This window comes from Hemiscyllium ocellatum, unplaced genomic scaffold (genome assembly GCF_020745735.1).
Source record: "Hemiscyllium ocellatum isolate sHemOce1 unplaced genomic scaffold, sHemOce1.pat.X.cur. scaffold_294_pat_ctg1, whole genome shotgun sequence".
Taxonomy (NCBI): Eukaryota; Metazoa; Chordata; class Chondrichthyes; order Orectolobiformes; family Hemiscylliidae; genus Hemiscyllium; species Hemiscyllium ocellatum.
In genome coordinates this window covers 342,512-364,415 of record NW_026868258.1, presented here as the reverse complement: position 1 = coordinate 364,415, position 21,904 = coordinate 342,512, and the positions used below count along the sequence as shown (strand labels likewise).

The following is a 21,904-nucleotide window of genomic DNA, read 5'->3' as shown; positions in this document are numbered from 1 at the left end:
TGCATTAACAGGGAATTATTGGAATTTGTAACAAATGCACTGGGATAATAGTGAATGGATTCAATCTTCCTATCTCACCATCTCATTGGTAATGGGTCACAGACAAGGCTGATTCTCTCCCATTCTCAGGGGAATCTGTTGGTGGGTGTACAGACCAATTGGACCTTCCACAGACTCTGTTACACTTGGGGCAGAAGGTGACCGTGGAAAGGGGGTGGGTGGGGCATTGCTGTGACAGTGCGCTCCTTGTACTGTTTTCTCCTGGATTCCCCTTTTTCCCCACAGCAAATATCGAGGTGCGCAACCCTACCTTGCTGCAGGAAGTCGAGGTTGAGAAAGTTAAAATCCCCGACCATTACCACCCTATCATTCTTACAGATATCTGAGATCTCCGACGTATTTGCTGTTCAATTTCCCGCTGACTACTGCGGACCTGTACTACCGTCATATCAAACTGATCATCCAGCCATATTTCTCAGTTGCATGAATAAAGCTTCGCTGGCAGTTCTCGAGGAATATGCTCTCTAAGTGTTGCAGTGATGTTTTCACTGATCAAAATCACCAATTCCCCTCCTCTCTTGCTTCCCATTCTATCCTTCCTATAGCATCTGTGCCGTGGAACTTTGAGCTACCTGTCGAGGCCCTCACTCAGTTGTGTTTCTGTAACTCCTGTGATTTACCATTCCCATGATCCCATCCAACCGAGTGTTCATCTGCCTTACTTTTCAAGTCTTTTACATTGAGGTAATGCAGTTTAATTGATAGTTTTCCCTTAATGCCTGCTGTGCTCTTGCCTGCTTATTAATTGAAATTACTCTCTTGAAATTCTGTCTCAGACTCAACCTTCAGACTGTAGCCTGAGACCATCCTCACACTGTGGACAACACCCTCACCTTTCCTGTCATTTGCAAACCAATAATGATACCTTCTGCATTCACATCCGAGCAATTAATGCCCATAATGCACAGATCCCTGTGGCACACCCGCTGGACAAAGACTTTCAATCAAAAAACCAACCAACATTGCCAAGTGTCCCTGCTGCTATGATGGTAATTCTTTAAAACCGGTGTAAGCAACACAATGTTATTGGGGAACACCGCGTGGAAACAGATACTTCAGTGTATCTCATCCATGCTCGCCATATAACCAAAATTAAACAAGTCCCGTTCCCCAGCATTTGGCCTCAATCCCTCTAAACCCATCCTATCCAGAAACTCATTCGATTACCATTGCAATTTTTTTAAGTGCAATAGCCTACTCCACTCCCGCTGGTAGCTCATTTCATACACGCACAACCTTGTGTGTGGGAAATGTGCCTCAGGTCCTTTGTCAATTTCAGACCACTCACCGTAAACCTATGCTCTCGAGTTTTCAACTCACCCCAGCTTGGGTAAAACAGGAAAATACTCAGTTTACAACCCTTCCATAAAATTATGTCGCAGCCGTTACGCTCTCGGGAAAGATGTCCAGCCTGTTCCACCTCACCCTATAGACCAAACATTGACGACATCCTTGGCTCTATTTTGTCACCAATTTCAACTGTCATTTGTTTTAACTTTTTCAAGATGTCAATTACCCTGGACAACAATGAGCTGTTGGAAACAGAAAGGTGAAAGATAAGTGAGTGGGAAAGTGAGGCAGTTGCAGCTCTAGTGAAACTCCTTCTTTGTGAGTCACTCAGCAACAAGAGGCGTGAAGGTGACTCAGGCGTGAGAGCTCTTCACATCGAGAACAAAAAGCAATCAAGTGCAGTTAGCACCTCTCCCGGAGTGGGGGTTGGGTGAGATAATTACCTTTTGACTTCAGTTCCTCTGTTCAGAAACTGCCTTTTAAATTGAGGTGAACAGAAACTGCATTTCTAATAAGCACCATGGAATTTAGCAAGATTTTGTGAGTCGCTTCTCGTCGATTCCCACGCAGGTTTCCAACTCAGTTGGTGTCGATGTGGCTCATGTCCAGGTGTGAACATCCCTGCAGCCAATTGCATAAAAGGCAAGGAAAGTGGCATCTCGAACTGGCCCCGAGGTCAGAGCATCCTCACAATATGATCGGTCGTTCTCGGATTGTAATGCTACCTCCGGTGTTAGGGTGGAGAACATTCTTTGGGACTCTTATTCTGCAAAACAGACACAGTGACTGAAACTATGCTGCACGGTATGATGTGGAACGTGGCCTGCTCAGCTTTGTGCATTTTCCCTGTAGTCCGGTGTGTTTCATGTTCTGTGTAAACATGAAACTTGTCCTGTTTCGAGCAATGGGTGAAATCATTTAGCAAAGTAAGAAACGAAATTGCAGTAATGTCAAGCAGTTCATGGTTATTTGACCAAATCATAAGCGAACATGTATGCTCACGCACTCACAGATGCATTTGTAGCTGAAAAGAGTCTGAGAAGATAGCCTCAGCTTACCATTGATTTTTATCCGGATTGATGGGCTATCATTATCTGCTGCGAAATTGATATTGTAGCCGGGGACATCCACGCAGCAGTGCGAGTCCGAGAGGGATCATGGAACCCATTTCACTTGACTTTCCATCTGTTGTTATGCAAGAGCTCAATTGGAAGTGAAAGAAAATGGAGGACGCGAACGGTTGGTAGTGTGGCCGAGCGGTCTAAGGCGCTGGATTTAGGCTCCAGTCTCAGGAGGGGCGTGGGTTCGAATCCCACCACTGCCATTTCTACTGTTCAGTTGCAACGACATAGCTAATTAAAATGCCGTTTCCATTCCCGCTGTACTTCTGTTCACAAAAAAATTTGATTTGCTTCCCGGGGAATTAAATGTGTAGTGGGAAAGTGCCAAATTGTCTATGCTGTCTTGATCGTGTTCGCCTCCCGCGTGGAAAATTGCAGAACAGCTCTACTGTTGCTTTATGTTCCAAGCATGTTGAGATTTTACTGGAACCGAATGGAGACTGCTATTTCATCGCTGTTGTGAAACAAAGTCCTGCGGTGAGTCGATTCATCGTTACTTGGCTTTCTGGCGAATGGGAAAATCGTTCCGATGAATTTTGATGTCATATGTTTTTGAATTTCTCCAATTTCCTTCGTTTCCGTCCCGGAGACACCGGAAGGGAAAGGTAATCTAATCGAGACTGTGATTGGTGAAATTCACTTTTTGTGGCCTATTCTTATTATGTTCTTTCTTTCTCTCTTTTCAGCATTGTCTGTGATATGGTGGTGCACTGAGGCTCAAGTATCATTGAAAGAGTAGTTTGGAATTGCCCTGATGTTAGTTGTGAGATTACTTTATGGCTCATGCCCTCGGAGTGTCTCACATTTAGCATTCATGCTCACTGTATCTGAAAATGCATTTGGTTTGCCAGTTTTGTTTGTGTTGCGTGTCAAATGTTTTCTGTTTTGCGATTCGTTCAATACATTACGAATTAACAGGCTTTCTGAGATAATTTCCAGCTGCAAAATCTCCTCAACTGAGAATCTGGGAAAATTTCACAGAGTATGGTCAGTCGGAGCAAAAGTAAGGAAGTCCTTCGTTTCTGCAGTGTTTCACAATACTACCTTTCCAGTGAGCAGTCGAACAGACTAAAGATTGTGCCACAGACTGCGACGGCCATCTCGGCTAAAAAGCTATCCTTTTAAAGCTGGTGTAAGCAACACAACGTTATTGGGCTACACCGGGTGAAAACAGATACTTCGGTGTATCTCGTCCATGCATACCACACAGCCAAAATTAAACAACTCCCATGAAACAACGAGCATTTGGAAACAGAAAGGTGAAAGGTAGAATGTCTTCAACTTTCAGTGTCGGATACCACTGAGCTGCAGCGGGGCGGCTGTGGGCTTGTTTCTGTAGCATAGTGATCAGCACGTTCACCTTCCGCAAGATAGGTTCCCGCGGTCGAAACTGTTTTGTTCTTCATCTGCAGCCTTTTACATGGACAAGAACGGAGCTTTCCTGCTTGCTTTCCCATCTGCAAACCTGCCTTCGAATTTGCTTGAACAAATCTGCTCTCGGAGTGAAATGCAATGCATTTCCATTTGATTACTGTGCAGAGCATTGTAAATATATTCTACAAACTGCTTCTGATCATGTGCCATTCAGTTGGAGAGTGTAGTTACCGATCCTTCCACGAAGAGCAATACTGCATTTGCATTCCTTGCTGAGGCGGCCCGGTTCAAAGACAGGTGATGCGCTGGTGTCACAGTGCACCACGGATTCCTGAACTATTCTGTCTGCCAAATGTACCCCAAAGTCGTATCTGAAAGGCCTCATTTGGAAGCTGTCTGTCGTTATTCAAAGTGCGAGAATTGGCACCAGAGGTCCTGAATCATGTTTTGGAGCAGTTCGCACGTTAGCGACTCATTCAATCAGCAACAGCAATGAAAGAAATTGCACTCTCAGAGGAAGCTCTGGACCTGTGCTTTCAAAGCTAGTATTAAGGTGCGCCCCGAGATCTAAGCCATGTTGGAATTTAAACGGAGGAATCGACAAAGAGGCTGCAGAATAACATCGCATCCTTTTGCTTTTCTTTAAATCACTGATGAGCAGGAAAATGTCAACGGGGAGAGCGACTGGGAAAGTGAGGCAGTTGCAGCTCTGGTGAAACTCCTTCTTTTTGAGTCACTCAGCAACAAGAGGCGTGAAGGTGACTCAGGCGTGAGAGCTCTTCACATCGAGAACAAAAAGCAATCAAGTGCAGTTAGCACCTCTCCCGGAGTGGGGGGTGGGGTGAGATAATTAGCTTTTGATTTCAGTTACTATGTTCAAAAACTGCCTTTTAAATTGAGGTGAACAGAAACTGCATTTCTAATAAGCACCATGGAATTTAGCAAGATTTATTGAGTCGCTTCTCGTCGATTCCCACGCAGGTTTCCAACTCAGTTGTATCGATGTGGCTCATGTCCAGTGTGAACATCCCTGCAGCCAATTGCACGGTTTAGGTAAAAGGCAAGGAAAGTGGCATCTCGAACTGGCCCCGAGGTCAGAGCATCCTCACACTGTGATCTGTCGTTCTCGGATTGTAATGCTACCTCCGATTTTAGGCTGGAGAACATTCTTTGGGACTCTTATTCTGCAAAACAGACACAGTGACTGAAACTATGCTGCACGGTATGATGTGGAACACGGCCTGCTCAGCTTTGTGCATTTTCCCTGTAGTCCGGTGTGTTTCATGTTCCGTGTAAACGTGAAAGTTGTCCTGTTTCGAGCAATGGGTGAAATCATTTAGCAAAGTAAGAATCGAAATTGCAGTAATGTCAAGCAGTTCATGGTTATTTGACCAAATCATAAGCGAACATGTTTGCTCACGCACTCACAGATACATTTGTAGCTGAAAAGAGTCTGAGAAGATAGCCTCAGCTTACCATTGATTTTTATCCGGATTGATGAGCTATCATTATTTGTTGCGAAATTGATATTGTAGCCGGCACATCCAAGCAGCCGTGCGAGTCGGAGAGGAATCATGGAATCCATTTCACGTGACTTTCCATCTGTTGTCATGCAGGAGCTCAATTGGAAATGCAAGAAAATGGGGCTCCAGCGCAGCTGCTAGTGTGGCCGAGCGGTCTAAGGCGCTGGATTAAGGCTCCAGTCTCGACAGAGGCGTGGGTTCGAATCCCACCGCTGCCATTTCTACTGTTCAGTTGCAACGACACAGCTTGTTAAAATGCCGTTTCCATTCCCGCTGTACTCCTGTTCACAAAAAAATTTGATTTGCTTCCCGGGGAATTAAATGTGTAGTGGGAAAGTGCCAAATTGCCTATGCTGTCTTGATCGTGTTCGCCTCCCGCGTGGAAAATTGCAGAACCGCTCTACTGTTGCTTTATGTTCCAAGCATGTTGAGATTTTACTGGAACCGAATGGAGACTGCTATTTCATCGCTGTTGTGAAACAAAGTCCTGCGGTGAGTCGATTCATCGTTACTTGGCTTTCTGGCGAATGGGAAAATCGTTCCGATGAATTTTGATGTCATATGTTATTGAATTTCTCCAATTTCCTTCGTTTCCGTCCCGGAGACACCGGAAGGGAAAGGTAATCTAATCGAGACTGTGATTGGTGAAATTCACTTTTTGTGGCCTATTCTTATTATGTTCTTTCTTTCTCTCTTTTCAGCATTGTCTGTGATATGGTGGTGCACTGAGGCTCAAGTATCATTGAAAGAGTAGTTTGGAATTGCCCTGATGTTAGTTGTGAGATTACTTTATGGCTCATGCCCTCGGAGTGTCTCACATTTAGCATTCATGCTCACTGTATCTGAAAATGCATTTGGTTTGCCAGTTTTGTTTGTGTTGCGTGTCAAATGTTTTCTGTTTTGCGATTCGTTCAATACATTACGAATTAACAGGCTTTCTGAGATAATTTCCAGCTGCAAAAACTCCTCAACTGAGAATCTGGGAAAATTTCACAGAGTATGGTCAGTCGGAGCAAAAGTAAGGAAGTCCTTCGTTTCTGCAGTGTTTCACAATACTACCTTTCCAGTGAGCAGTCGAACAGACTAAAGATTGTGCCACAGACTGCGACGGCCATCTCGGCTAAAAAGCTATCCTTTTAAAGCTGGTGTAAGCATCACAACGTGTTATGTTCTTTCTTTCTCTCTTTTCAGCATTGTCTGTGATAGGGTGGTGCACTGAGGCTCAAGTATCTCTTGTCCGGTGTGTTTCATGTTCCGTGTAAACGTGAAAGTTGTCCTGTTTCGAGCAATGGGTGAAATCATTTAGCAAAGTAAGAATCGAAATTGCAGTAATGTCAAGCAGTTCATGGTTATTTGACCAAATCATAAGCGAACATGTTTGCTCACGCACTCACAGATACATTTGTAGCTGAAAAGAGTCTGAGAAGATAGCCTCAGCTTACCATTGATTATTATCCGGATTGATGAGCTATCATTATTTGTTGCGAAATTGATATTGTAGCCGGCACATCCAAGCAGCCGTGCGAGTCGGAGAGGAATCATGGAACCCATTTCACGTGACTTTCCATCTGTTGTCATGCAGGAGCTCAATTGGAAATGCAAGAAAATGGGGATGCAGCGCAGCTGCTAGTGTGGCCGAGCGGTCTAAGGCGCTGGATTAAGGCTCCAGTCTCGACAGGGGCGTGGGTTCGAATCCCACCACTGCCATTTCTACTGTTCAGTTGCAACGACACAGCTTGTTAAAATGCCGTTTCCATTCCCGCTGTACTTCTGTTCACAAAAAAATTTGATTTGCTTCCCGGGGAATTAAATGTGTAGTGGGAAAGTGCCAAATTGTCTATGCTGTCTTGATCGTGTTCGCCTCCCGCGTGGAAAATTGCAGAACCGCTCTACTGTTGCTTTATGTTCCAAGCATGTTGAGATTTTACTGGAACCGAATGGAGACTGCTATTTCATCGCTGTTGTGAAACAAAGTCCTGCGGTGAGTCGATTCATCGTTACTTGGCTTTCTGGCGAATGGGAAAATCGTTCCGATGAATTTTGATGTCATATGTTATTGAATTTCTCCAATTTCCTTCGTTTCCGTCCCGGAGACACCGGAAGGGAAAGGTAATCTAATCGAGACTGTGATTGGTGAAATTCACTTTTTGTGGCCTATTCTTATTATGTTCTTTCTTTCTCTCTTTTCAGCATTGTCTGTGATATGGTGGTGCACTGAGGCTCAAGTATCATTGAAAGAGTAGTTTGGAATTGCCCTGATGTTAGTTGTGAGATTACTTTATGGCTCATGCCCTCGGAGTGTCTCACATTTAGCATTCATGCTCACTGTATCTGAAAATGCATTTGGTTTGCCAGTTTTGTTTGTGTTGCGTGTCAAATGTTTTCTGTTTTGCGATTCGTTCAATACATTACGAATTAACAGGCTTTCTGAGATAATTTCCAGCTGCAAAAACTCCTCAACTGAGAATCTGGGAAAATTTCACAGAGTATGGTCAGTCGGAGCAAAAGTAAGGAAGTCCTTCGTTTCTGCAGTGTTTCACAATACTACCTTTCCAGTGAGCAGTCGAACAGACTAAAGATTGTGCCACAGACTGCGACGGCCATCTCGGCTAAAAAGCTATCCTTTTAAAGCTGGTGTAAGCAACACAACGTTATTGGGCTACACCGGGTGAAAACAGATACTTCGGTGTATCTCGTCCATGCATACCACACAGCCAAAATTAAACAACTCCCATGAAACAACGAGCATTTGGAAACAGAAAGGTGAAAGGTAGAATGTCTTCAACTTTCAGTGTCGGATACCACTGAGCTGCAGCAGGGGCGGCTGTGGGCTTGTTTCTGTAGCATAGTGATCAGCACGTTCACCTTCCGCAAGATAGGTTCCCGCGGTCGAAACTGTTTTGTTCTTCATCTGCAGCCTTTTACATGGACAAGAACGGAGCTTTCCTGCTTGCTTTCCCATCTGCAAACCTGCCTTCGAATTTGCTTGAACAAATCTGCTCTCGTAGTGAAATGCAATGCATTTCCATTTGATTACTGTGCAGAGCATTGTAAAGATATTCTACAAACTGCTTCTGATCATGTGCCATTCAGTTGGAGAGTGTAGTTACCGATCCTTCCACGAAGAGCAATACTGCATTTGCATTCCTTGCTGAGGCGGCCCGGTTCAAAGACAGGTGATGCGCTGGTGTCACAGTGCACCACGGATTCCTGAACTATTCTGTCTGCCAAATGTACCCCAAAGTCGTATCTGAAAGGCCTCATTTGGAAGCTGTCTGTCGTTATTCAAAGTGCGAGAATTGGCACCAGAGGTCCTGAATCATGTTTTGGAGCAGTTCGCACGTTAGCGACTCATTCAATCAGCAACAGCAATGAAAGAAATTGCACTCTCAGAGGAAGCTCTGGACCTGTGCTTTCAAAGCTAGTATTAAGGTGCGCCCCGAGATCTAAGCCATGTTGGAATTTAAACGGAGGAATCGACAAAGAGGCTGCAGAATAACATCGCATCCTTTTGCTTTTCTTTAAATCACTGATGAGCAGGAAAATGTCAACGGGGAGAGCGACTGGGAAAGTGAGGCAGTTGCAGCTCTGGTGAAACTCCTTCTTTTTGAGTCACTCAGCAACAAGAGGCGTGAAGGTGACTCAGGCGTGAGAGCTCTTCACATCGAGAACAAAAAGCAATCAAGTGCAGTTAGCACCTCTCCCGGAGTGGGGGGTGGGGTGAGATAATTAGCTTTTGATTTCAGTTACTATGTTCAAAAACTGCCTTTTAAATTGAGGTGAACAGAAACTGTATTTCTAATAAGCACCATGGAATTTAGCAAGATTTATTGAGTCGCTTCTCGTCGATTCCCACGCAGGTTTCCAACTCAGTTGTATCGATGTGGCTCATGTCCAGGTGTGAACATCCCTGCAGCCAATTGCACGGTTTAGGTAAAAGGCAAGGAAAGTGGCATCTCGAACTGGCCCCGAGGTCAGAGCATCCTCACACTGTGATCTGTCGTTCTCGGATTGTAATGCTACCTCCGATTTTAGGCTGGAGAACATTCTTTGGGACTCTTATTCTGCAAAACAGACACAGTGACTGAAACTATGCTGCACGGTATGATGTGGAACACGGCCTGCTCAGCTTTGTGCATTTTCCCTGTAGTCCGGTGTGTTTCATGTTCCGTGTAAACGTGAAAGTTGTCCTGTTTCGAGCAATGGGTGAAATCATTTAGCAAAGTAAGAATCGAAATTGCAGTAATGTCAAGCAGTTCATGGTTATTTGACCAAATCATAAGCGAACATGTTTGCTCACGCACTCACAGATACATTTGTAGCTGAAAAGAGTCTGAGAAGATAGCCTCAGCTTACCATTGATTTTTATCCGGATTGATGAGCTATCATTATTTGTTGCGAAATTGATATTGTAGCCGGCACATCCAAGCAGCCGTGCGAGTCGGAGAGGAATCATGGAATCCATTTCACGTGACTTTCCATCTGTTGTCATGCAGGAGCTCAATTGGAAATGCAAGAAAATGGGGCTGCAGCGCAGCTGCTAGTGTGGCCGAGCGGTCTAAGGCGCTGGATTAAGGCTCCAGTCTCGACAGGGGCGTGGGTTCGAATCCCACCACTGCCATTTCTACTGTTCAGTTGCAACGACACAGCTTGTTAAAATGCCGTTTCCATTCCCGCTGTACTCCTGTTCACAAAAAAATTTGATTTGCTTCCCGGGGAATTAAATGTGTAGTGGGAAAGTGCCAAATTGTCTATGCTGTCTTGATCGTGTTCGCCTCCCGCGTGGAAAATTGCAGAACCGCTCTACTGTTGCTTTATGTTCCAAGCATGTTGAGATTTTACTGGAACCGAATGGAGACTGCTATTTCATCGCTGTTGTGAAACAAAGTCCTGCGGTGAGTCGATTCATCGTTACTTGGCTTTCTGGCGAATGGGAAAATCGTTCCGATGAATTTTGATGTCATATGTTATTGAATTTCTCCAATTTCCTTCGTTTCCGTCCCGGAGACACCGGAAGGGAAAGGTAATCTAATCGAGACTGTGATTGGTGAAATTCACTTTTTGTGGCCTATTCTTATTATGTTCTTTCTTTCTCTCTTTTCAGCATTGTCTGTGATATGGTGGTGCACTGAGGCTCAAGTATCATTGAAAGAGTAGTTTGGAATTGCCCTGATGTTAGTTGTGAGATTACTTTATGGCTCATGCCCTCGGAGTGTCTCACATTTAGCATTCATGCTCACTGTATCTGAAAATGCATTTGGTTTGCCAGTTTTGTTTGTGTTGCGTGTCAAATGTTTTCTGTTTTGCGATTCGTTCAATACATTACGAATTAACAGGCTTTCTGAGATAATTTCCAGCTGCAAAAACTCCTCAACTGAGAATCTGGGAAAATTTCACAGAGTATGGTCAGTCGGAGCAAAAGTAAGGAAGTCCTTCGTTTCTGCAGTGTTTCACAATACTACCTTTCCAGTGAGCAGTCGAACAGACTAAAGATTGTGCCACAGACTGCGACGGCCATCTCGGCTAAAAAGCTATCCTTTTAAAGCTGGTGTAAGCAACACAACGTTATTGGGCTACACCGGGTGAAAACAGATACTTCGGTGTATCTCGTCCATGCATACCACACAGCCAAAATTAAACAACTCCCATGAAACAACGAGCATTTGGAAACAGAAAGGTGAAAGGTAGAATGTCTTCAACTTTCAGTGTCGGATACCACTGAGCTGCAGCAGGGGCGGCTGTGGGCTTGTTTCTGTAGCATAGTGATCAGCACGTTCACCTTCCGCAAGATAGGTTCCCGCGGTCGAAACTGTTTTGTTCTTCATCTGCAGCCTTTTACATGGACAAGAACGGAGCTTTCCTGCTTGCTTTCCCATCTGCAAACCTGCCTTCGAATTTGCTTGAACAAATCTGCTCTCGTAGTGAAATGCAATGCATTTCCATTTGATTACTGTGCAGAGCATTGTAAAGATATTCTACAAACTGCTTCTGATCATGTGCCATTCAGTTGGAGAGTGTAGTTACCGATCCTTCCACGAAGAGCAATACTGCATTTGCATTCCTTGCTGAGGCGGCCCGGTTCAAAGACAGGTGATGCGCTGGTGTCACAGTGCACCACGGATTCCTGAACTATTCTGTCTGCCAAATGTACCCCAAAGTCGTATCTGAAAGGCCTCATTTGGAAGCTGTCTGTCGTTATTCAAAGTGCGAGAATTGGCACCAGAGGTCCTGAATCATGTTTTGGAGCAGTTCGCACGTTAGCGACTCATTCAATCAGCAACAGCAATGAAAGAAATTGCACTCTCAGAGGAAGCTCTGGACCTGTGCTTTCAAAGCTAGTATTAAGGTGCGCCCCGAGATCTAAGCCATGTTGGAATTTAAACGGAGGAATCGACAAAGAGGCTGCAGAATAACATCGCATCCTTTTGCTTTTCTTTAAATCACTGATGAGCAGGAAAATGTCAACGGGGAGAGCGACTGGGAAAGTGAGGCAGTTGCAGCTCTGGTGAAACTCCTTCTTTTTGAGTCACTCAGCAACAAGAGGCGTGAAGGTGACTCAGGCGTGAGAGCTCTTCACATCGAGAACAAAAAGCAATCAAGTGCAGTTAGCACCTCTCCCGGAGTGGGGGGTGGGGTGAGATAATTAGCTTTTGATTTCAGTTACTATGTTCAAAAACTGCCTTTTAAATTGAGGTGAACAGAAACTGCATTTCTAATAAGCACCATGGAATTTAGCAAGATTTATTGAGTCGCTTCTCGTCGATTCCCACGCAGGTTTCCAACTCAGTTGTATCGATGTGGCTCATGTCCAGGTGTGAACATCCCTGCAGCCAATTGCACGGTTTAGGTAAAAGGCAAGGAAAGTGGCATCTCGAACTGGCCCCGAGGTCAGAGCATCCTCACACTGTGATCTGTCGTTCTCGGATTGTAATGCTACCTCCGATTTTAGGCTGGAGAACATTCTTTGGGACTCTTATTCTGCAAAACAGACACAGTGACTGAAACTATGCTGCACGGTATGATGTGGAACACGGCCTGCTCAGCTTTGTGCATTTTCCCTGTAGTCCGGTGTGTTTCATGTTCCGTGTAAACGTGAAAGTTGTCCTGTTTCGAGCAATGGGTGAAATCATTTAGCAAAGTAAGAATCGAAATTGCAGTAATGTCAAGCAGTTCATGGTTATTTGACCAAATCATAAGCGAACATGTTTGCTCACGCACTCACAGATACATTTGTAGCTGAAAAGAGTCTGAGAAGATAGCCTCAGCTTACCATTGATTTTTATCCGGATTGATGAGCTATCATTATTTGTTGCGAAATTGATATTGTAGCCGGCACATCCAAGCAGCCGTGCGAGTCGGAGAGGAATCATGGAATCCATTTCACGTGACTTTCCATCTGTTGTCATGCAGGAGCTCAATTGGAAATGCAAGAAAATGGGGCTGCAGCGCAGCTGCTAGTGTGGCCGAGCGGTCTAAGGCGCTGGATTAAGGCTCCAGTCTCGACAGGGGCGTGGGTTCGAATCCCACCACTGCCATTTCTACTGTTCAGTTGCAACGACACAGCTTGTTAAAATGCCGTTTCCATTCCCGCTGTACTTCTGTTCACAAAAAAATTTGATTTGCTTCCCGGGGAATTAAATGTGTAGTGGGAAAGTGCCAAATTGTCTATGCTGTCTTGATCGTGTTCGCCTCCCGCGTGGAAAATTGCAGAACCGCTCTACTGTTGCTTTATGTTCCAAGCATGTTGAGATTTTACTGGAACCGAATGGAGACTGCTATTTCATCGCTGTTGTGAAACAAAGTCCTGCGGTGAGTCGATTCATCGTTACTTGGCTTTCTGGCGAATGGGAAAATCGTTCCGATGAATTTTGATGTCATATGTTATTGAATTTCTCCAATTTCCTTCGTTTCCGTCCCGGAGACACCGGAAGGGAAAGGTAATCTAATCGAGACTGTGATTGGTGAAATTCACTTTTTGTGGCCTATTCTTATTATGTTCTTTCTTTCTCTCTTTTCAGCATTGTCTGTGATATGGTGGTGCACTGAGGCTCAAGTATCATTGAAAGAGTAGTTTGGAATTGCCCTGATGTTAGTTGTGAGATTACTTTATGGCTCATGCCCTCGGAGTGTCTCACATTTAGCATTCATGCTCACTGTATCTGAAAATGCATTTGGTTTGCCAGTTTTGTTTGTGTTGCGTGTCAAATGTTTTCTGTTTTGCGATTCGTTCAATACATTACGAATTAACAGGCTTTCTGAGATAATTTCCAGCTGCAAAAACTCCTCAACTGAGAATCTGGGAAAATTTCACAGAGTATGGTCAGTCGGAGCAAAAGTAAGGAAGTCCTTCGTTTCTGCAGTGTTTCACAATACTACCTTTCCAGTGAGCAGTCGAACAGACTAAAGATTGTGCCACAGACTGCGACGGCCATCTCGGCTAAAAAGCTATCCTTTTAAAGCTGGTGTAAGCAACACAACGTTATTGGGCTACACCGGGTGAAAACAGATACTTCGGTGTATCTCGTCCATGCATACCACACAGCCAAAATTAAACAACTCCCATGAAACAACGAGCATTTGGAAACAGAAAGGTGAAAGGTAGAATGTCTTCAACTTTCAGTGTCGGATACCACTGAGCTGCAGCAGGGGCGGCTGTGGGCTTGTTTCTGTAGCATAGTGATCAGCACGTTCACCTTCCGCAAGATAGGTTCCCGCGGTCGAAACTGTTTTGTTCTTCATCTGCAGCCTTTTACATGGACAAGAACGGAGCTTTCCTGCTTGCTTTCCCATCTGCAAACCTGCCTTCGAATTTGCTTGAACAAATCTGCTCTCGTAGTGAAATGCAATGCATTTCCATTTGATTACTGTGCAGAGCATTGTAAAGATATTCTACAAACTGCTTCTGATCATGTGCCATTCAGTTGGAGAGTGTAGTTACCGATCCTTCCACGAAGAGCAATACTGCATTTGCATTCCTTGCTGAGGCGGCCCGGTTCAAAGACAGGGAAGAAGGTGATGCGCTGGTGTCACAGTGCACCACGGATTCCTGAACTATTCTGTCTGCCAAATGTACCCCAAAGTCGTATCTGAAAGGCCTCATTTGGAAGCTGTCTGTCGTTATTCAAAGTGCGAGAATTGGCACCAGAGGTCCTGAATCATGTTTTGGAGCAGTTCGCACGTTAGCGACTCATTCAATCAGCAACAGCAATGAAAGAAATTGCACTCTCAGAGGAAGCTCTGGACCTGTGCTTTCAAAGCTAGTATTAAGGTGCGCCCCGAGATCTAAGCCATGTTGGAATTTAAACGGAGGAATCGACAAAGAGGCTGCAGAATAACATCGCATCCTTTTGCTTTTCTTTAAATCACTGATGAGCAGGAAAATGTCAACGGGGAGAGCGACTGGGAAAGTGAGGCAGTTGCAGCTCTGGTGAAACTCCTTCTTTTGGAGTCACTCAGCAACAAGAGGCGTGAAGGTGACTCAGGCGTGAGAGCTCTTCACATCGAGAACAAAAAGCAATCAAGTGCAGTTAGCACCTCTCCCGGAGTGGGGGGTGGGGTGAGATAATTAGCTTTTGATTTCAGTTACTATGTTCAAAAACTGCCTTTTAAATTGAGGTGAACAGAAACTGTATTTCTAATAAGCACCATGGAATTTAGCAAGATTTATTGAGTCGCTTCTCGTCGATTCCCACGCAGGTTTCCAACTCAGTTGTATCGATGTGGCTCATGTCCAGGTGTGAACATCCCTGCAGCCAATTGCACGGTTTAGGTAAAAGGCAAGGAAAGTGGCATCTCGAACTGGCCCCGAGGTCAGAGCATCCTCACACTGTGATCTGTCGTTCTCGGATTGTAATGCTACCTCCGATTTTAGGCTGGAGAACATTCTTTGGGACTCTTATTCTGCAAAACAGACACAGTGACTGAAACTATGCTGCACGGTATGATGTGGAACACGGCCTGCTCAGCTTTGTGCATTTTCCCTGTAGTCCGGTGTGTTTCATGTTCCGTGTAAACGTGAAAGTTGTCCTGTTTCGAGCAATGGGTGAAATCATTTAGCAAAGTAAGAATCGAAATTGCAGTAATGTCAAGCAGTTCATGGTTATTTGACCAAATCATAAGCGAACATGTTTGCTCACGCACTCACAGATACATTTGTAGCTGAAAAGAGTCTGAGAAGATAGCCTCAGCTTACCATTGATTTTTATCCGGATTGATGAGCTATCATTATTTGTTGCGAAATTGATATTGTAGCCGGCACATCCAAGCAGCCGTGCGAGTCGGAGAGGAATCATGGAACCCATTTCACGTGACTTTCCATCTGTTGTCATGCAGGAGCTCAATTGGAAATGCAAGAAAATGGGGCTGCAGCGCAGCTGGTAGTGTGGCCGAGCGGTCTAAGGCGCTGGATTAAGGCTCCAGTCCCGACAGGGGCGTGGGTTCGAATCCCACCACTGCCATTTCTACTGTTCAGTTGCAACGACACAGCTTGTTAAAATGCCGTTTCCATTCCCGCTGTACTTCTGTTCACAAAAAAATTTGATTTGCTTCCCGGGGAATTAAATGTGTAGTGGGAAAGTGCCAAATTGTCTATGCTGTCTTGATCGTGTTCGCCTCCCGCGTGGAAAATTGCAGAACCGCTCTACTGTTGCTTTATGTTCCAAGCATGTTGAGATTTTACTGGAACCGAATGGAGACTGCTATTTCATCGCTGTTGTGAAACAAAGTCCTGCGGTGAGTCGATTCATCGTTACTTGGCTTTCTGGCGAATGGGAAAATCGTTCCGATGAATTTTGATGTCATATGTTATTGAATTTCTCCAATTTCCTTCGTTTCCGTCCCGGAGACACCGGAAGGGAAAGGTAATCTAATCGAGACTGTGATTGGTGAAATTCACTTTTTGTGGCCTATTCTTATTATGTTCTTTCTTTCTCTCTTTTCAGCATTGTCTGTGATATGGTGGTGCACTGAGGCTCAAGTATCATTGAAAGAGTAGTTTGGAATTGCCCTGATGTTAGTTGTGAGATTACTTTATGGCTCATGCCCTCGGAGTGTCTCACATTTAGCATTCATGCTCACTGTATCTGAAAATGCATTTGGTTTGCCAGTTTTGTTTGTGTTGCGTGTCAAATGTTTTCTGTTTTGCGATTCGTTCAATACATTACGAATTAACAGGCTTTCTGAGATAATTTCCAGCTGCAAAAACTCCTCAACTGAGAATCTGGGAAAATTTCACAGAGTATGGTCAGTCGGAGCAAAAGTAAGGAAGTCCTTCGTTTCTGCAGTGTTTCTCAATACTACCTTTCCAGTGAGCAGTCGAACAGACTAAAGATTGTGCCACAGACTGCGACGGCCATCTCGGCTAAAAAGCTATCCTTTTAAAGCTGGTGTAAGCAACACAACGTTATTGGGCTACACCGGGTGAAAACAGATACTTCGGTGTATCTCGTCCATGCATACCACACAGCCAAAATTAAACAACTCCCATGAAACAACGAGCATTTGGAAACAGAAAGGTGAAAGGTAGAATGTCTTCAACTTTCAGTGTCGGATACCACTGAGCTGCAGCAGGGGCGGCTGTGGGCTTGTTTCTGTAGCATAGTGATCAGCACGTTCACCTTCCGCAAGATAGGTTCCCGCGGTCGAAACTGTTTTGTTCTTCATCTGCAGCCTTTTACATGGACAAGAACGGAGCTTTCCTGCTTGCTTTCCCATCTGCAAACCTGCCTTCGAATTTGCTTGAACAAATCTGCTCTCGTAGTGAAATGCAATGCATTTCCATTTGATTACTGTGCAGAGCATTGTAAAGATATTCTACAAACTGCTTCTGATCATGTGCCATTCAGTTGGAGAGTGTAGTTACCGATCCTTCCACGAAGAGCAATACTGCATTTGCATTCCTTGCTGAGGCGGCCCGGTTCAAAGACAGGGAAGAAGGTGATGCGCTGGTGTCACAGTGCACCACGGATTCCTGAACTATTCTGTCTGCCAAATGTACCCCAAAGTCGTATCTGAAAGGCCTCATTTGGAAGCTGTCTGTCGTTATTCAAAGTGCGAGAATTGGCACCAGAGGTCCTGAATCATGTTTTGGAGCAGTTCGCACGTTAGCGGCTCATTCAATCAGCAACAGCAATGAAAGAAATTGCACTCTCAGAGGAAGCTCTGGACCTGTGCTTTCAAAGCTAGTATTAAGGTGCGCCCCGAGATCTAAGCCATGTTGGAATTTAAACGGAGGAATCGACAAAGAGGCTGCAGAATAACATCGCATCCTTTTGCTTTTCTTTAAATCACTGATGAGCAGGAAAATGTCAACGGGGAGAGCGACTGGGAAAGTGAGGCAGTTGCAGCTCTGGTGAAACTCCTTCTTTTGGAGTCACTCAGCAACAAGAGGCGTGAAGGTGACTCAGGCGTGAGAGCTCTTCACATCGAGAACAAAAAGCAATCAAGTGCAGTTAGCACCTCTCCCGGAGTGGGGGGTGGGGTGAGATAATTAGCTTTTGATTTCAGTTACTATGTTCAAAAACTGCCTTTTAAATTGAGGTGAACAGAAACTGCATTTCTAATAAGCACCATGGAATTTAGCAAGATTTATTGAGTCGCTTCTCGTCGATTCCCACGCAGGTTTCCAACTCAGTTGTATCGATGTGGCTCATGTCCAGGTGTGAACATCCCTGCAGCCAATTGCACGGTTTAGGTAAAAGGCAAGGAAAGTGGCATCTCGAACTGGCCCCGAGGTCAGAGCATCCTCACACTGTGATCTGTCGTTCTCGGATTGTAATGCTACCTCCGCTTTTAGGCTGGAGAACATTCTTTGGGACTCTTATTCTGCAAAACAGACACAGTGACTGAAACTATGCTGCACGGTATGATGTGGAACACGGCCTGCTCAGCTTTGTGCATTTTCCCTGTAGTCCGGTGTGTTTCATGTTCCGTGTAAACGTGAAAGTTGTCCTGTTTCGAGCAATGGGTGAAATCATTTAGCAAAGTAAGAATCGAAATTGCAGTAATGTCAAGCAGTTCATGGTTATTTGACCAAATCATAAGCGAACATGTTTGCTCACGCACTCACAGATACATTTGTAGCTGAAAAGAGTCTGACAAGATAGCCTCAGCTTACCATTGATTTTTATCCGGATTGATGAGCTATCATTATTTGTTGCGAAATTGATATTGTAGCCGGCACATCCAAGCAGCCGTGCGAGTCGGAGAGGAATCATGGAATCCATTTCACGTGACTTTCCATCTGTTGTCATGCAGGAGCTCAATTGGAAATGCAAGAAAATGGGGCTGCAGCGCAGCTGGTAGTGTGGCCGAGCGGTCTAAGGCGCTGGATTAAGGCTCCAGTCTCGACCGGGGCGTGGGTTCGAATCCCACCACTGCCATTTCTACTGTTCAGTTGCAACGACACAGCTTGTTAAAATGCCGTTTCCATTCCCGCTGTACTTCTGTTCACAAAAAAATTTGATTTGCTTCCCGGGGAATTAAATGTGTAGTGGGAAAGTGCCAAATTGTCTATGCTGTCTTGATCGTGTTCGCCTCCCGCGTGGAAAATTGCAGAACCGCTCTACTGTTGCTTTATGTTCCAAGCATGTTGAGATTTTACTGGAACCGAATGGAGACTGCTATTTCATCGCTGTTGTGAAACAAAGTCCTGCGGTGAGTCGATTCAACGTTACTTGGCTTTCTGGCGAATGGGAAAATCGTTCCGATGAATTTTGATGTCATATGTTATTGAATTTCTCCAATTTCCTTCGTTTCCGTCCCGGAGACACCGGAAGGGAAAGGTAATCTAATCGAGACTGTGATTGGTGAAATTCACTTTTTGTGGCCTATTCTTATTATGTTCTTTCTTTCTCTCTTTTCAGCATTGTCTGTGATATGGTGGTGCACTGAGGCTCAAGTATCATTGAAAGAGTAGTTTGGAATTGCCCTGATGTTAGTTGTGAGATTACTTTATGGCTCATGCCCTCGGAGTGTCTCACATTTAGCATTCATGCTCACTGTATCTGAAAATGCATTTGGTTTGCCAGTTTTGTTTGTGTTGCGTGTCAAATGTTTTCTGTTTTGCGATTCGTTCAATACATTACGAATTAACAGGCTTTCTGAGATAATTTCCAGCTGCAAAAACTCCTCAACTGAGAATCTGGGAAAATTTCACAGAGTATGGTCAGTCGGAGCAAAAGTAAGGAAGTCCTTCGTTTCTGCAGTGTTTCACAATACTACCTTTCCAGTGAGCAGTCGAACAGACTAAAGATTGTGCCACAGACTGCGACGGCCATCTCGGCTAAAAAGCTATCCTTTTAAAGCTGGTGTAAGCAACACAACGTTATTGGGCTACACCGGGTGAAAACAGATACTTCGGTGTATCTCGTCCATGCATACCACACAGCCAAAATTAAACAACTCCCATGAAACAACGAGCATTTGGAAACAGAAAGGTGAAAGGTAGAATGTCTTCAACTTTCAGTGTCGGATACCACTGAGCTGCAGCAGGGGCGGCTGTGGGCTTGTTTCTGTAGCATAGTGATCAGCACGTTCACCTTCCGCAAGATAGGTTCCCGCGGTCGAAACTGTTTTGTTCTTCATCTGCAGCCTTTTACATGGACAAGAACGGAGCTTTCCTGCTTGCTTTCCCATCTGCAAACCTGCCTTCGAATTTGCTTGAACAAATCTGCTCTCGTAGTGAAATGCAATGCATTTCCATTTGATTACTGTGCAGAGCATTGTAAAGATATTCTACAAACTGCTTCTGATCATGTGCCATTCAGTTGGAGAGTGTAGTTACCGATCCTTCCACGAAGAGCAATACTGCATTTGCATTCCTTGCTGAGGCGGCCCGGTTCAAAGACAGGGAAGAAGGTGATGCGCTGGTGTCACAGTGCACCACGGATTCCTGAACTATTCTGTCTGCCAAATGTACCCCAAAGTCGTATCTGAAAGGCCTCATTTGGAAGCTGTCTGTCGTTATTCAAAGTGCGAGAATTGGCACCAGAGGTCCTGAATCATGTTTTGGAGCAGTTCGCACGTTAGCGGCTCATTCAATCAGCAACAGCAATGAAAGAAATTGCACTCTCAGAGGAAGCTCTGGACCTGTGCTTTCAAAGCTAGTATTAAGGTGCGCCCCGAGATCTAAGCCATGTTGGAATTTAAACGGAGGAATCGACAAAGAGGCTGCAGAATAACATCGCATCCTTTTGCTTTTCTTTAAATCACTGATGAGCAGGAAAATGTCAACGGGGAGAGCGACTGGGAAAGTGAGGCAGTTGCAGCTCTGGTGAAACTCCTTCTTTTGGAGTCACTCAGCAACAAGAGGCGTGAAGGTGACTCAGGCGTGAGAGCTCTTCACATCGAGAACAAAAAGCAATCAAGTGCAGTTAGCACCTCTCCCGGAGTGGGGGGTGGGGTGAGATAATTAGCTTTTGATTTCAGTTACTATGTTCAAAAACTGCCTTTTAAATTGAGGTGAACAGAAACTGCATTTCTAATAAGCACCATGGAATTTAGCAAGATTTATTGAGTCGCTTCTCGTCGATTCCCACGCAGGTTTCCAACTCAGTTGTATCGATGTGGCTCATGTCCAGGTGTGAACATCCCTGCAGCCAATTGCACGGTTTAGGTAAAAGGCAAGGAAAGTGGCATCTCGAACTGGCCCCGAGGTCAGAGCATCCTCACACTGTGATCTGTCGTTCTCGGATTGTAATGCTACCTCCGCTTTTAGGCTGGAGAACATTCTTTGGGACTCTTATTCTGCAAAACAGACACAGTGACTGAAACTATGCTGCACGGTATGATGTGGAACACGGCCTGCTCAGCTTTGTGCATTTTCCCTGTAGTCCGGTGTGTTTCATGTTCCGTGTAAACGTGAAAGTTGTCCTGTTTCGAGCAATGGGTGAAATCATTTAGCAAAGTAAGAATCGAAATTGCAGTAATGTCAAGCAGTTCATGGTTATTTGACCAAATCATAAGCGAACATGTTTGCTCACGCACTCACAGATACATTTGTAGCTGAAAAGAGTCTGAGAAGATAGCCTCAGCTTACCATTGATTTTTATCCGGATTGATGAGCTATCATTATTTGTTGCGAAATTGATATTGTAGCCGGCACATCCAAGCAGCCGTGCGAGTCGGAGAGGAATCATGGAACCCATTTCACGTGACTTTCCATCTGTTGTCATGCAGGTGCTGAATTGGAAATGCAAGAAAATGGGGTTGCAGCGCAGCTGGTAGTGTGGCCGAGCGGTCTAAGGCGCTGGATTAAGGCTCCAGTCTCGACCGGGGCGTGGGTTCGAATCCCACCACTGCCATTTCTACTGTTCAGTTGCAACGACACAGCTTGTTAAAATGCCGTTTCCATTCCTGCTGTACTTCTGTTCACAAAAAAATTTGATTTGCTTCCCGGGGAATTAAATGTGTAGTGGGAAAGTGCCAAATTGTCTATGCTGTCTTGATCGTGTTCGCCTCCCGCGTGGAAAATTGCAGAACAGCTCTACTGTTGCTTTATGTTCCAAGCATGTTGAGATTTTACTGGAACCGAATGGA

General features: G+C 44.8%; 8 non-coding genes across 8 annotated transcripts; all 8 read left to right on the top strand.

Annotated features, from left to right (window-relative positions):
* Positions 1-2,592: 2,592 nt before the first annotated feature.
* trnal-uag (transfer RNA leucine (anticodon UAG)) lies at positions 2,593-2,674 on the top strand. The gene has a single exon. It is a non-coding gene; the product is annotated as a tRNA-Leu (tRNA).
* A 2,830-nt stretch (positions 2,675-5,504) lies between these two features.
* trnal-aag (transfer RNA leucine (anticodon AAG)) lies at positions 5,505-5,586 on the top strand. Its single transcript has one exon. It is a non-coding gene; the product is annotated as a tRNA-Leu (tRNA).
* Positions 5,587-6,993: 1,407 nt separating this feature from the next.
* trnal-aag (transfer RNA leucine (anticodon AAG)) lies at positions 6,994-7,075 on the top strand. The gene has a single exon. It is a non-coding gene; the product is annotated as a tRNA-Leu (tRNA).
* A 2,832-nt stretch (positions 7,076-9,907) lies between these two features.
* Positions 9,908-9,989, top strand: trnal-aag (transfer RNA leucine (anticodon AAG)). Its single transcript has one exon. It is a non-coding gene; the product is annotated as a tRNA-Leu (tRNA).
* A 2,832-nt stretch (positions 9,990-12,821) lies between these two features.
* On the top strand, positions 12,822-12,903 carry trnal-aag (transfer RNA leucine (anticodon AAG)). Its single transcript has one exon. It is a non-coding gene; the product is annotated as a tRNA-Leu (tRNA).
* Positions 12,904-15,743: 2,840 nt separating this feature from the next.
* On the top strand, positions 15,744-15,825 carry trnal-aag (transfer RNA leucine (anticodon AAG)). The gene has a single exon. It is a non-coding gene; the product is annotated as a tRNA-Leu (tRNA).
* Positions 15,826-18,665: 2,840 nt separating this feature from the next.
* trnal-aag (transfer RNA leucine (anticodon AAG)) lies at positions 18,666-18,747 on the top strand. Its single transcript has one exon. It is a non-coding gene; the product is annotated as a tRNA-Leu (tRNA).
* A 2,840-nt stretch (positions 18,748-21,587) lies between these two features.
* Positions 21,588-21,669, top strand: trnal-aag (transfer RNA leucine (anticodon AAG)). The gene has a single exon. It is a non-coding gene; the product is annotated as a tRNA-Leu (tRNA).
* The last annotated feature ends 235 nt before the right edge of the window (positions 21,670-21,904 follow it).